Source organism: Delphinus delphis, chromosome 14 (genome assembly GCF_949987515.2).
Source record: "Delphinus delphis chromosome 14, mDelDel1.2, whole genome shotgun sequence".
Taxonomy (NCBI): Eukaryota; Metazoa; Chordata; class Mammalia; order Artiodactyla; family Delphinidae; genus Delphinus; species Delphinus delphis.
The window spans coordinates 36,381,487-36,398,354 of NC_082696.1; the positions used below are offsets into that span (position 1 = coordinate 36,381,487).

Consider the following 16,868-nt stretch of genomic DNA (forward strand, 5'->3'; position numbering starts at 1 on the left):
ATGTTTAAATTTCCATACAGACCTCAGCAACGTATTGGTGAAATTTGGGGGTGACAGTTTTTAAAAGTATTAATGTGCTATGTTCTCTTTTGTGTTTTAGCCTCCCCAAGATATAGTATTTTCCTAGCTGATCTAAGGCATCCATCTGTCTGAGGTAGAGAAAGGAGCAAAAGAAACACAAAGATTAATATTTAGATTTTTGGCATCTGAAATTGGATTTGCCAGGAAGACAACAGTTTTGCAAAATAGGCAATATTCTTAAGAGAGGATGTTCTCCACATCTTTATTTCCCTCTTTGTACATCAGAAGCCAAGGCCAGGACATCCAGGCCAGGAAGTTCCCCTTAGGTACACAGTGCATGAGGATTTACCAAGGATGTACATACCTCCTGCTCTGTGCCCCGGAGCAGGGGGGAAGAGGGAAGGGAGAAAGAAGGAGAGGAGCTGTGAGGTGTGTATGTCCAATCTTTCCCTTTGGGTTTTGGCCCAGAAAGATTTATAGAGGAACCTGCTGGAGGTTCTGTTTGCTTCTCCAGACCCACCCTCTATCCTCTTCCACTCTGCTCTGTGCCTGGAAGACTGGCCTAAGGATTACATCAACATGTTTCCCTCACCCTTCTGCTTCCTTTCTGCATTGGCCATCAGAGCCCCAGCGGGACCCTGTGGGACAGAAAGGGGCAGGGACTGCCTCTCTCCCTGCCAGGCTGCACTGTGCAGTTTTATTTTTCCACCACCAAAGACCACAGCTTCTGTTCAGTAGTTTTCTTCTACAGCTCAGCTCTTGTCAAGTTCCTAGAACCCTGCCCTGTCCTCCAGCCTAGGGATTGTACTGACTTCCTGCTGCTATTGCTCTGAGGAGCTTCAACATGCCCTGTTGGTTTCCCTTAATTCTTCCTATATTTCTAATAGTCCCTTCATTAAACTCTTGAATCAGGCACCCCTTTTGAGCATGTCATCCATTTACTTCTTTCCTGGTCCCTGACTGATATAGGAAGCCTGCCCCACTCTGATTTGGAGGGCAGTGGTCGCTCCAGAGAAAACTATCTTTCAGGCTGTGCTGCACCAACCTGGAGCACAGCCATATCCCTAACAACAGGTGCTGGGTGGTTGGGCATCTTGGCCCTTGGTGTTTAGTTCCCCAATTCACTCTTCTGCAGTCAGTTAACCACACATGGGATCCAGAACTCCCCTTAGCACTTAGAGAGAAACTTGCTGCCTTGGCAAAGGGTTGGTGCCCCTGCAGCAGGAGCGGAGGTTACTGGCCCTGGCCAGAGGTCTGGGTGGAGGGGGTGGAGAAATCAGCCATCAAGAGCCAAAGTGAAGCTGAATCAGCTTGGAAAGGTTACTGGGCCCAGACTCAGGTAAGGAAGACAGGATCATAAGTAACACCTGCAGAAAACGTCAGCATCGGAAGACTTCATGGTCCCAGTGGCCCAAAGAGCCAGAGGAGAAGCCAAGGCACTACGTGGGCCCTTCCTGCTTCCATATACCAGACATCCCCTTAGCTGGGACAAGGAAAAGGGGAGCTGAAAAAGGAGAATTCTGAGCTAGAGGGTAATTTTACTAAGGAATTAAGTACTATTTAAAGGGACTTTTAAAATGATTGTATTGGAATGGACTAAAGCTATTTTTTCTTCCCCACTATCCAAAGCGCAAGGGTAGTAGAGGTACAGGTATAGGTCAGGTATGGAGCACAAGTATGTGCAGCAAGGTGTGGTGTGAATAAATCTTGCAAACCTGCTGTGGGGTATTTTGCACTTCAAGATGCCCATTTTACTTTCATTAGTACATGCAACAAAATATACAGACCTGTGTTAATTAAAGTAACAGATATTCACAGGAATGACTCTACCGCAGGAATTGTGCTTCTGCATTGGCCAGGTGACATCCTGGTCTGTAAATACTTGTCAAATGCTACCATCCGCCTGCTTTCACTATACCTACAATGACCCAGTGATGACTCATTTAAGTCCCACATATGGGACTGAATGACACAACAAACTGAACCAGATCCAACTGAGAAGTCACTGTGGGCCAGTCTCAGCCTTTGCTAATGGGGACCTTCACTCATGGGACCTGGGTTCAGAGTCTGGCTCAGCTACAAGTTGCTGTGTTCTCACTTAGGTTAGTCTGAGTCCTAAGCCTATGCCTTTACCTGGCTTACAACCATCTGAAGAATAGTAAACAAAATGCTGCTGAGTACAAGTCAAGAATGAACTTTGGATGAAAGTGCCTCCCCTCCAACCTTGAGATGAAATCACCTGTTGGCATCAACGTACTTGAATGCATCCGGCCAAGCGCTCCCCTGGGTTAGGCTGTGGCTTCATGCACATACTGAAACAGCACAGATAGCTATGAGGTAAAATGATTATGAACTGTGACTTCAGACGAGTGACCATACCCTGAACTGTTGGCAAATATATAAAAGTTCCAGAATTTCTTTTAAATAACAAAAGAATCTTGCATGTTTGTGTGCATACACCATATTCAGGAATTAAGAAATAAATCCAGCGAAGGAAGTGCATATTTTCAAAAAGAATACAAAGTTATCCTAGGACTTAATAAAAAAAAAAGATAGACCTGGATAGACCTAGAGTCTGTCATACAGAGTGAAGTAAGTCAGAAAGAGAAAGACAAATACCGTATGCTAACACACATGTATGGAATTTAAGAAAAAAAAATGTCATGAAGAACCTAGGGGTAAGACAGGAATAAAGACACAGATCTACTAGAGAATGGACTTGAGGATATGGGGAGGGGGAAGGGTAAGCTGTGACAAAGCGAGAGAGAGGCATGGACATATATACACTACCAAACATAAGGTAGATAGCTAGTGGGAAGCAGCCGCATAGCACAGGAAGATCAGCTAGGTGCTTTGTGACCACCTGGAGGGGTGGGATAGGGAGGGTGGGAGGGAGGGAGACGCAAGAGGGAAGAGATATGGGAACGTATGTATATATATAACTGATTCATTTTGTTGTAAAGCAGAAACTAACACACCATTGTAAAGCAAATATACTCTAATAAAGATGTTAAAAAAATTTAAAAAAAGAATGCAATAAAATAGCATAAATGAAAATTCACCATGCTTTAAATAATAAATCTACAACTGTAATATTTATTACTTAATTATATTTTCTTCATGATGTTTGGTAAAAATAGCTTCAGGCATTCTTTTAACATAAAACTTCAAAATATCTCCATTTATTCCCTAAGGGAAAAGCTATTGAGCTAATCTCACTATTGTTGGATTTATGATTATCTCTGAGTACACACACAAAAAGCTAATACATGATAATTTGAGGAGGGTAGAAATTAAAGCTATAAGACAAACTTGTTTATTAGAATCCCTTCTGCACATTTACTAAATCTTCCACACAAAAAACCAAAATATTATTTCTTATGCACCTCCCTTCTTGAACTGCTGTTCATTCATTTACCAGAAACTCGTATCTAGCCTATTGCTGAATCACATGTAGAGCAGATAGGGCTTCGAATGCTTCTCCTTGTTTTGCCCTGTAGTTTTGGCAGAGGGCTCAAATGCTAAGAACAATATAATGAGAGCTTTACACTCCCACATCCTAAAAGCAAGGCTGGAACCCTAACGTAGGACACGCCAGTGGGATAACCTACCTCCAGCCTTTGAGACAGGGGGTGACACATAAACCCCAGCTGCCACCTATGGCAGTCTGTAGCTTTAATATATGCAGGGTCTCCCACTGCTGAGCACCGGGAAGAGTCCACGGTGGGCTTTCATCTCCCAAACCCTCTCATATAGGAGTTGCTCAACTAATATTTGTTGAGTTAATCCCCTAGAATAGAAAATCAAGCTATCAACTCTTCTTTTTTTTTGCGGTACGCAGGCCTCTCACTGTTGTGGCCTCTCCCGTTGCGGAGCACAGGCTCCGGACGCGCAGGCTCAGCGGCCATGGCTCACGGGCCCAGCCGCTCCGCGGCATGTGGGATCTTCCCAGACCGGGACACGAAGCTGTGTCCCCTGCATCGGCAGGCGGACTCCCAACCACTGCGCCACCAGGGAAGCCCCAACTCTTCTTTTTTTTAAAAACACTGAAGTATTGTTGATTAACAATGTTGTGTAAAGTGATTCATTATACATATATATGTCTATATATTCTTTTTCATATTCTTTTCCATTATGGTTTATTATAGGATATTGAATATAGTTCCCTGTGCAATACAGTAGGATCTTGTGGTTTACCTATTTTATATATAGTAGCTTGTATCTGCTAATCTCAAACTCCTAATTTATCCCGCCCCCAATCCCTTTCCCCTTTGGTAACCACAGGCTTGTTTTCTACATCTTACCAAGTCTTCCTGATGCCCTTTGTGTATCTTTTCATCATCTATCATATCTGTCTATCCTGAATTTTCATTGCTATGACACAGTACTGCTTGCTGTGTATACTGCTTGCTGTGATTTAGGGTTTTTGTCACTACACACTCAAAATTATTTAAATCTTAGCTAAATTTTATCTCCTTGCTTATAGTCTCTTTCTCCACCACCCAATCTACACAACACTCAAATTAATATTTTGAACACATAACCTTCATCATGTTAAAACCCAGTTGCAAAAACATTACATGGATGGAATGGAATTGCTTCTAGCCTAAATTTGAAAATTCTTACACTAGCATTCAAAACCTTCCACGGCTGGCTACAAGTGGTGATTCCAACTAGCCTGCCTATGATTCTCCCGCCAAGGCCTCAAAACCCACCAGGCTGTCATATGCAGTGCTCCTCACTCGTGTTCTATTCATTCTTATGTTTTTATGCCACTCCATCTCTCTCGAAAGCCTCTCTTCCCTTCCTCTTCAGTTTCTCTTCTAAGAATCCTACCAAGTTGCCAACAACACTAGAATAACAAGTTAACATGTCGTGTGCCTTAAATTGTTCTAAAATGGCTCTTTTGCTTTCTCTATGTATTACGACGCACATTACTCTCTATATTATGATATACATTATTCTATATATTACTACTAAATATTATATAGGGTAAAAGCTACATTACGACTTGCATTTTATAAATTGCATTAATACACATAATACTATATATTACTATAATGATAGTTAAACAAGTTTATGGGGAAAATATTTCAGGCACTGTCCTGTAAAATTTTATTATCCTTCTTAAAATATGAAGAACACATGAGTCACCACTACTAATAGCATTATTTTCTAAAGCTTTGGTGTCATTTAATAATGTAGCTAAAAAAGATCATCTCTGTAATGCTCAGCCTGAGAGTGTACTAATCAGTTGAATACGGACTTTATGCTTTTTACTAAGTATTTTATCTAAAGATGCTTCTGAGGTTGTAGGCGACTAAATTAAATTCTTATACTCCATCTTTCCCCTTTTTTAAAAATATGCCGTTTAGGTAATAATCCACATAGTCATATGCTGGTTAAAATAGACTCTACTCTCTAAAGAAAAATTTGTGACTGACCAAAACCTAATGTTGGCTAAAGATGGAAGTGACATGCTATTACAGATAGAGATAAACAAATACATGGAAATATTTCCTTCCATTTCTCATTTACCCATATGTACAAGGTAACTGTCTTCTGACTGTAAGAGGAAACATACCCTTGATATAAAATTTTTAGGTGCATTGTGTATTGATGAGGTTACCAAAATTCAATAGGATACTAAAGTTAGCAGAAAGTATATGGCACGCAAGAGTTAAATAAGTACTGCACAGCCCTGAAGGGCAGGCGATCTTCAAGGAGCTCAAATCAATCAGGGATGCACATAAACCTAAATTATCATTTCTGTGACTAAGGTCTGATTAGGACTCTTACCTACCGTCAGGGATAAGAATCCCAGACAGTCTGAACTGGCCCCATTTACCCAAGGCTTCCCTGGGCTCACGCCCAACCCACGCCTTTAGGGTGCTTCTGAAGGTACTGAGAGCTGTGGAAATTTGAGGGATGGAGAGGCCCTGCTCCCCTTTGGCTACAGTGGTGCTGCCCAGGCCCATGGAAGTGGCTTGATTTGTGGTATCATTTAACTGGGCTAACTACAGAAAATGTCCTTGCATTAAGACACGGCTTCAATTATTGTGAAAGACCAGCTGGCCATTCAGGCTGGGATCCCCAGGTTGGCTGCATCTTTGAGAGATGTCATATCCTGTAGTCTGTTAAGTCCAGATATTTTATTTCACTACTTCACATTGTGGTAATCAGCCTCTTAGATGACAGTTTCCACTAACAAATCTTCTGGGAGATTGATTTGCCAAGAAGACCAAATTTCTTTCGGGAAATTCTGTGCTCTCTACTTTCTCAGAACAAAATCTACTAGAGAAACCAAATGAACAGCAAAAGATTATCTGGTACGCATTGGGAAGAATAAAGAGTTTGATGACTTCAAGATATTTATCACTTATGCTATATTTTAACCGCACAATTCATTGTCTTTCTCCTCCTTCAGATTATGAGGTACTTTATACACTCTTAATACAAGGTTCTCCATAAATATCAATATTTGTGGACTAATTTAATTAGCTCTCATGACCTTACATATATACTATTCAAATGTCTATAAATTAAATCTGATATTCAGTCAGGGGAGCCTCTGTCTTTTTGCAGTGTTGAAGACAAAATGATCAAGACTTACAACCATTAAACTCTTAGAGGAAAACATAGGCAGAACACTCTATGACATAAATCACAGCAAGATCCTTTTTGACCCACCTCCTAGAGAAATGGAAATAAAAACAAAAATAAACAAATGGGACCTAATGAAACTTCAAAGCTTTTGCACAGCAAAGGAAACCATAAACAAGACCAAAAGACAACCCTCAGAATAGGAGAAAATATTTGCAAATGAAGCAACTGACAAAGGATTAATCTCCAAAATTTATAAGCAGTTCATGGAGCTCAATAACAAAAAAACAAATAACCCAATCCAAAGCTTGGCAGAAGACCTAAACAGACATTTCTCTAAAGAAGATATACAGACTGCCAACAAACACATGAAAGAATGCTCAACATCATTAATCATTAGAGAAATGCAAATGAAAACTACAATGAGATATCATCTCACACCAGTCAGAATGGCCATCATCAAAAAATCTAGAAACAATAAATGCTGGAGAGGGTGTGGAGAAAAGGGAACACTCTTGCACTGTTGGTGGGAATGTAAATTGATACAGCCACTGTGGAGAACAGTATGGAGTTTCCTTAAAAAACTACAAATAGAACTACCATATGACCCAGCAATCCGACTCCTGGGCATATACCCTGAGAAAACCATAATTCAAAAAGAGTCATGTACCAAAATGTTCATTGCAGCACTATTTACAATAGCTCGGAGATGGAAACAACCTAAGTGTCCATCATCAGATGAATGGATAAAGAAGATGTGGCACATATATACAATGGAATATTACTCAGCCATAAAAAGAAATGAAATTGAGCTATTTGTAATGAGGTGGATAGACCTAGAGTCTGTCATACAGAGTGAAGTAAGTCAGAAAGAGAAAGACAAATACCGTATGCTAACACATATGTATGGAATTTAAGAAAAAAATGTCATGAAGAACCTAGGGGTAAGACAGGAATAAAGACACAGACCTACTAGAGAATGGACTTGAGGATATGGGGAGGGGGGAGGGTAAGCTGTGACAAAGCGAGAGAGAGGCATGGACATATATACACTACCAAACGTAAGGTAGGTAGCTAGTGGGAAGCAGCCGCATAGCACAAGGAGATCAGCTCGGTGCTTTGTGACCGCCTGGAGGGGTGGGATAGGGAGGGCGGGAGGGAGGGAGACGCAAGAGGGAAGACATATGGGAACATATGTATATGCATAACTGATTCACTTTGTTATAAAGCAGAAACTAACACACCATTGTAAAGCAATTATACTCCAATAAAGATGTAAGAAAAAAAAAGACTTACAACCAACGCAGTGGCCATTGACAGAAGTATTAAATAACGCAGCAGAGAAGTAACAATCAGCACACATCAATGTATCAGCTGTCCTGGCACCATCACTACATTCTTGTTACTGCATCTAGTCCCTTCAAGAACTACATTAAGCCAGAGGCTAGCTTTCATTCTATCAATGTTCTGCTTTAGTTTATACCTTTATATTCCCCAATAAAACAATTCTGTTTCTACTTCCTTGAAAAAGATACAAGTAATTAAAGGGAGAAAGTTTAAGAGGAACTAGGATCCTCAAGACATGATGGGTGTCCCTAGAATATTAACCCCATTTGGTAACAGAAAACACCTACAGCAGGATCTTACCCAACATCCCGACAAGTTGAAAATTGACATATACCTGGGACTATCTGTGGTAGAAAGGTGTCCCTTCATGTCACCCAGGACATGGTTGTGTTACACTGTCCAACTTCTGTGTTAATTTAGGTTGTTTAGAAAATATCAATAAAAGAAAACTTTAGTTAACTGTGAATACTGTAGAAAAAAATTTCTTTAAATGTTTAAAAGTGGGTCAAGGGAACAAGTATAGAAAACACTGGGTTTTCTTTAATGAAAGCCAGAAACAGAGAAGCTTAAGTTCCTTACAGTTGATGTGGTAGATGTGTTCCTCCGGGGGCTGCTTCTGAAATTCACTCATGTGAGGCCAATGTGAATCACAACCAAAGAGTGAGCCACTCAGACCTGAGTTTTTATTCCTCACTTGAGGTCACATGGCCTTATCCACACCAATGGCTTCTGTTGGTTACAAGCATTTCAAGTGACCACACTCAAAGCCATGGGAAAAAACCACGAAGTCAATTTTCAATTAAAAGATGTGACACGAGGCAGGCCTGGATGGGGAGGCTGCAGGACGGGGAGAGGGGACAGAGCCTGGAGCCGTGCCCCATGCTCCCGGCTGGGACATCAAGGCTGTCCACGGGGCCCGGTCTGCCGTGCAGGCTGTGCAGCGGGTCCGCAGTAGGCTGCCCAGGTGGGTGCGAGGGACAGGAAAGCAACCCTGGCAGGTTTGTAGCAGCCCACCCGGATGGACCCCTTTTGAGGACAGCAGCTTAGCTTGCACTGAGGACTGTGAAAGCATTTCATTGAGCGCTTGCTATGTGCCGAGCCTGGTTCTTGGCACCAAACGGACTGTGCCAGCCATGCAGCAAGGGGAGCGGGGGAGGAAATGGACGGTTTCCTGAGCGACAGGGACCTTGATGACGGCCGCTACCTGCCCAGGCCCAGGCCGTCCGCAGGTGGAGATGGCTATCCCTTGTACGGCAACCCACAAGGCAACAGGATAGCAAAATTCCTGTCTCCTATCGTGTGCGGGTGGTGACCCTGGTGGGGTAAACGGCCAGCTATTCCCAGTACAACAGGAGGAGGAATTGTTTCAGGACAAATGAACCAGAAAACATCTGAGGCCTTGAAGATCCACCCATTGCTTTGAGAAAAGCTCCACCCAGCAGCTGCCCTGAAGGATTTTCTCTTCTGTCTGCAATAAACGTGCTACCTAACCAAGAATTCCTAATTCCTCAGACACCTCAGTCATGATGAGGTAGACAGCTGGACCTTGGGTTGTAAAAAGATTGCTTGATCTGTTGGTTCCATCGTGAATCCGGACAGATTCCAGCTCTGGAATGAGCTCCAAAACTACCTCCTGGTGTGACCTCAGGCCATGGCCATGGTCACAAAACACAGGGGCAGCAGAATGACACTGGGGTCTTGGGCGGGAATGCCATCGGCTTCTAAAAGATGGAGACAGACTGCTGTTTGGGTTTCCAAGAAGCTGGTAAGAAGCTCGACTGATGCTGCAAGTTCCTTAGTTATGTCAGGAATCCAGACCCGCTCATCACCGCCCATGAATCGGGAATGAGTGATTTCTGACACTAACGGCAGAATTTGAACATTATTTCAGCTCACAAAAGTATTGTCATCTGCAGAGGATGAGGCTGGATTTGGGAAATTTAAGTGCAAGATTGCTGATGTGGAAACCGTCTCGGGGAAGTGATCATGGGGTGCTTTTTCCTGTGACATAGTACAGTTTCTACATTTTTTTGTAGAACGTGGGGTAGAAATAGAGATTTGCAGATGTTGAGGCTTTTCGTATTATTTTTGGTCTTTGATCCTCTGTGGGTACCAGTTCTTAAGGTGACGGCAATGCTTTCCTTGGTTTATACTTTTCTTTTTACTGGACTAGATTATCTTCTATCTTCAAACATCCAAAAAGTATACTATATTTTAGTAATACTTTAGGGGAGAGGAAAAAGGATGGTTTGGGCAGATGAGTATAGTTTGATTCAACTGAGATTAATGCTGATAGAATTTGAGAGTTTAAATATTAGAACCAAAGAGGAAACCAGTCACTAGAATCTCGATTTCATAAAGAGGACACATTAAAATTCCAAATATGCATGCTTTGTGCTCACCCTTAAGGATCGAGAGCTAGGTCTCCAAAGAGAAGCTGAAAGCAGAAAGCGTTTGAAAGAGCTTCCCCAAAATGGAAAAGAACTTAAAACTAAAGATCCTGATTAGATGTGTCAGAATTGCATGACTTCCGTCCTGGATTTACAAAGATTTGAGCCATTTGAAGACAGCCTGCGTTTCGTACTTTAATATGAATGTCCTAGGCCTCTTCCCAAATCTTGTTGAGCTTCCCCAGAAGTGAGGATGCCCGCTACACATTTCCCATATATGATTTTTAGTGGAGAGTTTAACTCTTGTTAAAAAGTGCGTGTATGTACACACACAGATGTACATAAAGGGAACTTAAGCATTTTTAAGGTAACTCCATCCATTTTCTGTAACTGTCATGGGCAACTTTTCGTCATTTAAAATACATGTAAGAGAATAAATAAATAAATAAATAAAATACGTGACATATTTATCAGGAATCTTCTTGGCTTCTCCAATTGCCTACGTTTCAAGTATAAGATTAAGGCACTTGGAATATTCTTCCCATTCCGAACCACCATTTGCTATTCTAGAAAGGCACAGTTTGACACACACAAAACAGATGCACAGTGGATAAATCTGCAACTCAGACCAAAACAATCCAAAAGCAGAGTGATAAAGACGCAGCAGCCACAAAGTTGTGAATAAAAAACCAAACAAATAGTTATGGAAAAACAAAAAATAACTAATCTTCCTGATGGACAGACTCTAGGAACTTCCTTCTCTGAATAAACTCCTACATTGATGTGGAAAAATAAAACTATTGCAAGAATGTGTATAGACAAACCAAAAATAGGTAGATCATTTAACTTTTAAATAATCCTTTTTTTGTATCCCCATCCTCATTTCACAACCCCCAGCCCTATATATACATATTCAACTTTACCTCTCATGAAACTTGGAAAAGGAAACCAAACCTGACAAAAGATAAATCCGCGGAATTTAACACCCAGCCTTAGATTTTTGCCTTGAACAAGAAGGAAGACAGTCTCACTTATATTACAAGAAAAGCCCAAGGTAATAAACTGTCCTGTATTCAAACTCATCAACAAAAATTAACACTCATTTAAAAAAAAGAAAGAATCCCTTCTCCTTTTCTCTCTACTTCTCCCCTCTTTCTTCTTATACCATCAGAAATAGACTCGAGAATTAGATTTTCCATTTATTTATTTGGTGAGTCATCTTGAGATAACTGAGCTACAGTCAAGGGACCTGGGACCAGTTTCTCATTTCCTCCAACCCCTGAGGGAGTGAGACAGACACAAGCTTGCATATAGTCAGCTTCACTGGACAGGCTACACTCCCATCCTCGCTCATTCCTTGAATGCTCATGGGTCTTTGTAAAGGTCTGGGTCATTCTTCAGGGCAAGTTCAAGCAAAAAAAGTAAAACCATTCCCTTTACAATAGAAGACATCTTCTAGGGACTCAAGCAGAGCAAAATATAACTTACCCCCACACCGCATATTTACAGAAAGGGGTAAATAGTAAGAAAGACCTCCATAGGACCAAGGTTCTTTTTTTTTTAAATAAGCTTTTAAAAGTTCTTTAGTCCTTATACAACATTATGGCTATGGTGAGAGCTAAAGAATAATGCCAGGATGCAGCCTATTGGTACCACAGGCAGACTTGAAGGCCTGATCATTTAAAAAGCATTGGCCAGAATTATAGGCAGCCTTCCCTTTACTGTTAACAATCAGTTCGGTAGCATTCACATTTCCCCAGTTTTGCTTATCAAATCTTTAGCATTTCAAATAGCTGCTACTGACAATGTCCAAGAGAAAATCTTTTTCTCCTGAAATCTCAGTAGGAAAATAAATGCTAAAAGAGATGGAAAGATGTGTTTCTGCATCATGAAATGTTTAGCAGAAATAAAGTATGCAAGAACTAGGAAAGTTTAAGGCAAGTCATATACAAGAAAATACAATGGCTAAATAATATATGAAAAGACAACCTTACTAGTAGAAGGAAAATGCAAATTAAAATTGCAAAGTGGTATGATTTTTCGTCTAAGAGATTAGCAAAAATTCGAGCGCTGGAGGACAGCCTGTGTTGGCAAGGTTGTAGAGAAACCGGTCCTCCACCACATCACTGGCTTCCGGACTCTGACAGCTGATTGGGAGAGCCTCTGACCCTGCCATCCCACTCTTGAGAATCAATCTTACAGAAAAAAACGAGAAGGTGTAAGAAAATAGGTATAAGTATTTACTGCAGCATTGTTGGTAGCGGCAGAAAACTAAAAAAACCTGGCTACCCGTCAGTAGGGGAACACCTGAAGGAAGTACAGGATTCCCATACTGCGTACTATTTTTCAGTTATTAAAAATAATGAACTGGATTGACATTCATGGACCAGGAGGAATGTTCACTGTATGTTGTTAAACGTGTAAAGCAACCTGCTACATCATGTTCACCCATGACCCATTTGGGGACAGCAATGAAAACTGTTGGGGAAGGCAGTCTCAAGCATGCAGTCTTTGGACCCCCATTTGGCTGAACGAGAAATGGGCCTTGTGCCTGGAACACTTCCTTACTAAGAGAGAAAGAGCCCACATAGCCTGTGCTGGGCTTATCACCTCGTGAGGGAATCTCTTTCCCTATCTCAGGCTCAGTGGTGCTCTTTTGCTCTGCTTAAGCATGTGTGTCCATGGCCTTCAAGTGCACCCCAGCTTTCAGTATTTCAGACTCCACAGGGGTGCAGTTGGGATCATTCCTCTCTATTGCTGATGGTGGTAGAAAGGAGAGGGATGAGTAAGGTCAACTGCCCCAGTCAGCTGCTGGGGGAGGGAGGGGACCTGCTAGCCATGAAGGACCTAGGCACAATACTGAAGCTGACCTTGCTTTCTCTTCTATACAAGCAAAGCATTGTTCCATCTAGAGCCTGACCACGTTGTTGTATTTTCCTTAGCAACTCCAATATCAAGATACAATGGACAGGAATGTTTAGAGTCCTCTCCTAGCATTGGTGCACAGTGCTCTGCTCCTGTGGGATTAATAACCAGCACACAGTACTCTGCCCAACAAAAATACCTTTTATATGTGGACATGAATGTCTGTGTGTTTGTAAGAACACTGAGGAAGGTGAGAAAAGATACACCCAAATCATTAATGCTGTTCTCTTCAAAAGGGTGAGATTGGATACGGAAAAGATTAACTCTGTTTTACATAGCTCTGTATTACCTGGCTGGTTACAGTAACTGAATGTTTGTGGTCCCCAAATTCACATGTTGAAATCATAATACCCAATGTTATGATATTAGGAGGTGGGGGGTCTTTGAGAAGTGATTAGGTCATGAGGGTTGAGCCCTCATGAATGGGATTAGTGCCCAGAGAGATCTCTCCCCACTTCCACCATGTGAGGACATAGCAAAAGATGGCCATGTATGAACCAGGAAGTGGGCTCCCACCAGACACAGAATCTGCTGGCACCCTGATCTTGGACTTCCTAGCCTCCAGAACTGTGATAAATAAATTTCTATTGTTTAAGCCACCCAGTCTATGGTATTTTTGTTATGGCATCCCGAATGGACCAACATAGCATGTAATTGTTAAAATTTTTCAAAATTTGTAATTTCAAATTTCAAATTTATGTATAAGTAAAACTTAAAAGGATTACAAAAGTATAAATATAGATATAAGATACTACCTATCCTAGTTAATTCAGGTAAGAAAGATAATACTTAAATCTTGGCTATTAATTTTTAAAATATCCAGAAAATGGGTTCAGGAGTCCCATGGTTGCAAATATGTCTCACAATTGTTATAGTAAGGAAGTCCTTTCTAATGTCTAACTCAAATTATTCTCACTACCATCAAAGCAAATGCCTGATTTCCATTCAGGTCAACCAACATTTATTTATTTACTATTTATTATCTTTTGTCAGTGGAATTAGTGAAAAAATACACAATATCACTGATGTGGTACTTTTAACAATATTAACTGGTATGCTCAGCAAACTATCTTAAAGACAAATATCGAAGACTAACAACAAAAAGGGTGAAATATGTTAAATGCCAAAAACTGGAGGACTATTTATACACTCTGGCAAATCCATAAAAAGGAACATTTTGCATCATAAAAAAATCATTTTCCAGAAAAACAATTAATAATAACATTAAAAGTTAAAAATATCATGTTAATTTTAAAACATATAAAACCATAGTTTCAAATTTTATATCAAATATTAAAGTGCATAGGGCTTCCCTGGTGGCGCAGTGGTTGAGAGTCCGCCTGCCGATGTAGGGGACACGGGTTCGTGCCCCGGTCCGGGAAGATCCCACATGCCGCGGAGCGGCTGGGCCCGTGAGCCATGGCCGCTGAGCCTGTGCATCCAGAGCCTGTGCTCCGCAACGGGAGAGGCCACAACAGTGAGAGGCCCGCGCACCGCCAAAAAAAAAAAAAAAAAAGTGCATATATTTTCTATGCATAGAAAAAGACTATATGAAGGAAATCCACAAAAATCTTAAAAATGAATATTACTGGGAAGTGGATTTACAGGTGATTTTTTTTCATTTACTTCCACTTTCCTGTATTCTTCAAATTTTCTAAAATAAATATATATTAAGAAGAAAGTACAGATCTTTCTAGTTGGGTTCCTCAGGGTCCCTACATCATTCCTATCCTGGTCTGTAACATCACAGTAGAGCCTTTGATGTCTCTTTACTGGATTCAGAATAAAATATAACCCTCGAAGCAGAGCATCGAGACTGAGTAGAGCCCCTCTATGCTGGGCCCTTCAGCCTTTCTCCATCAGGCAGCCTACTCTCCAGCTGTACCAGCTCACCAGTCATTCTCGGAGCCCTGGGCAATCTCTGCTCCCATTCCTCTACTCATGCTACTCTTTGGCAAGTCATGCCCTTCCCTACCATCTTCATGTGTCCAACACTGCTTCGTCCTCTAAGCCCAGGTCAAATGGTGCCTACACTGTGAAAGCTTTTCTCTGAATTAACTGCTTCCTCATGTATGTGTCTTATCTGTTCTCACTGGTTCCATTCCGGCACTCATCACATTGAATTTAGGGCTTATTAGTCCTTACCCATGAACTCTTCAAGAATAGAGACACTGTCATAATCATGTCTGAATCTCCAGCACTTAGCATCGTTGTGGCATATAACAGGAGAATTATTGGAACCTCCAGCCAAAAATCACCAGGAAAATAGAAAAAACAAGAAGGATCACTGGATCAAGGCGACCTTTCTGAGCAAGAGAGTCAGAGTCTTACAAATTGCAATCAAAAATCAAAATCAAGGACGATTTTTAAAAAGCCATACGTGGGAAGATAGATTTTTTACGTATGTAAGAATGAATATGTAGAACGAATAGATGAGTCTTTTCAATTGTGTCAATGTTATCATCAAAGAACAGTATATATACAGTATATGTATAAACCATTAAATAACTCATTCACTTTACAGTTTTGGTATCAGTGGGAGACAATGCACACTTCTAAATCATGAATGGTGGTTTTCATTTCAAATACAGAGTGGGCGAAGGAACATGCATGAAGAAATCCTAACTTACACAAACTGAGCGAAATGGACCCAGGCAAAGGGGGTCTGGCTTTTCGAAGGTGGCTGAGGAGACAGTGCCTTTGGAGACAGCCAGGGAGGTACAGGGAGAGCATACAGTTCCAGAGTTCCCGCCCTCCCTGTCTCTCAGACAGTGTTCACATGCCCACCGCAATCAGAAGTCTTCAGAAGCTGGTCGACTGTCCCACACTCGCAGACACACAAGCCTTTGCTCACTCTGGGGATAAATGACTATTGAGGAACATTTAAAAATTAGCTCACACTGAATTATTGAGAAACTGTGTATATCATTTGTCTCTATTTTGTGAAAACATTTCTGATATTTTCAATGCACATTTTTTCAAAGAAAATACGTTAAATCTGTGGCTAGTACAATTTTGTACACATGTCGTCAATTTTCAACACATTTTTAACAGATGACTAAATCTAGAACTATTTTTTTTAAAAAGATCAAAGCATTTATTAATGGAACTTATGGCATGCTAAACATAGAAGCAGGAAGAATCCTGGTCCTCTTTTAAAATCCTTCCCAGTCGGTGGCAAACAAAACTTAAAAACCAGACTTCAAGTAAGATGACTGAAAGAAGGGTTTAAATAATTATCATGGCTTTAAAATGTATGTTCTTCTAGAAAGGTGCCACCGCAGAAGTTCAACACAGCTACGAAACATGGAGTGACTGCAGGCTCACCTACGTATCCCAGGCAACGCAACCCAGGCAGGCAGTGGTAATCACCCACTAAGGAGACTTCATCTAATGATGCAACAACGTGGAAACACAAGGCAAGTCGAGCTTTACAAAGTGCCCTATGATTCTAAAGCATCCTTGTGCAGTAAGTCATTTAAAAATTTTCAGCAACATCTGGTATTTTGTGATACAAGTGCTCAATTCTAGCACATTTTCTTGTATATTAAGGCAAGCTGAACTTGATATCTTCTTCCTTTA

The 16,868-nt window shown here is 41.0% G+C and overlaps 1 protein-coding gene across 1 annotated transcript in view; it reads right to left on the bottom strand.

Annotated features, from left to right (window-relative positions):
* The window catches only part of TPD52L1 (TPD52 like 1), a 99,831-nt gene that overhangs the window by 41,634 nt on the left and 41,329 nt on the right, over positions 1-16,868 (bottom strand). The window lies entirely within an intron of this gene.